Below are 1,279 nucleotides of genomic sequence, written 5' to 3' on the forward strand. Positions count from 1 at the left end.
AATGTCCAAACTAATATGTCCACTGTCCCTCCTCTGGAAATGTCCAAACTAATATGTCCACTGTCCCTCCTCTGGAAATGTCCAAACTAATATGTCCACTGTCCCTCCTCTGGAAATGTCCAGGGCGGAGCCAGGGGTTGGTCCTGGCCACCACAGACAAATCTTTGGCCACCCCATTGGCCACATGCTGTACACACTCCTTCCACAGTGAAACATTTAGGGGTGTAATAATCCTCCTGAACAGTTGGAGGCAGTGTTTAACAGTTTGAAACATCACCAAACTCTATCACAGAAGAAGAGTAATGACAAGAAGGGGATGATTTTCTTTATATATAGAGCATATGCCTATGTAATCTGATTTATGGTGACAATAACACAGTGTCATTTTACATTATGAAGGCTCCATGATGCTCTGTGTTATGTTGTGAGTAGACCTATCACTAAATCAGAAAAAGTGAAACACAACTCTAAATTCACTAAATTCATTGGGTAAAACTTATAATCAGTTTTAAACATGCAGTTGAGGGTCATCATTATTTGGCACAATAACACGTGTTACAATTAAAAATAAATCAAACAATATAAAATAAAAAGCAACCCTAAAGTCATTTTCTATGATAAATTGTGTCACATTAATTAATCTTATCTCATCTGTAGCAGTGAGTTTAAAAACATGATGATGGAACTAGTTAAATGAAAAATTTGTCTCTGAAATAATTAAATCAAGTGATAATTTAAGTAAAGTATGTTAAACAACCTGGTAAAATACACCAGAATGAAGGAAATGGCATCTATTTCGTCCAAAATTTTCTGGGTGGGGGGGCAGACCCCCGATTGTGTGTCCCCCCACTTTTAAAGGCACAGTGTGTAGGATTTTGTCAAGTCTTTTAGCCGAAATTGAGATAATTAATAATGACAATAATAAAAACCATGTCTAATCATTGCAGACAAAGACCTTGTTTTATTATTTTTACCTTATAAAAAACAGTTTATACACTACTGAGCAAAATCTTAAGACCAGTCAAAAAAGTGCAAGAATTTGCATTTTGCACTATTGGATCTTAAGAAGGTTCTAAGTAGAGCTTCACAATGTTAAAAGAAGAAATCAGTGCAAGAGACAAGAAATTTTGAGCAGGAATTTTCTGAAAACTGCATTTACACTCAAACATGATTTTTTCAGCTGATCAAAAGTTTAAGACCACAGTCTTTAAAAGCCAAAAGCTGTGCAAAAATCTGGATTCCATGTCATTTTCTGTCAAGTCTTTACACTGTCAAGACC

Source organism: Austrofundulus limnaeus, unplaced genomic scaffold, assembly GCF_001266775.1.
Source record: "Austrofundulus limnaeus strain Quisiro unplaced genomic scaffold, Austrofundulus_limnaeus-1.0 Scaffold367, whole genome shotgun sequence".
NCBI lineage: Eukaryota > Metazoa > Chordata > Actinopteri > Cyprinodontiformes > Rivulidae > Austrofundulus > Austrofundulus limnaeus.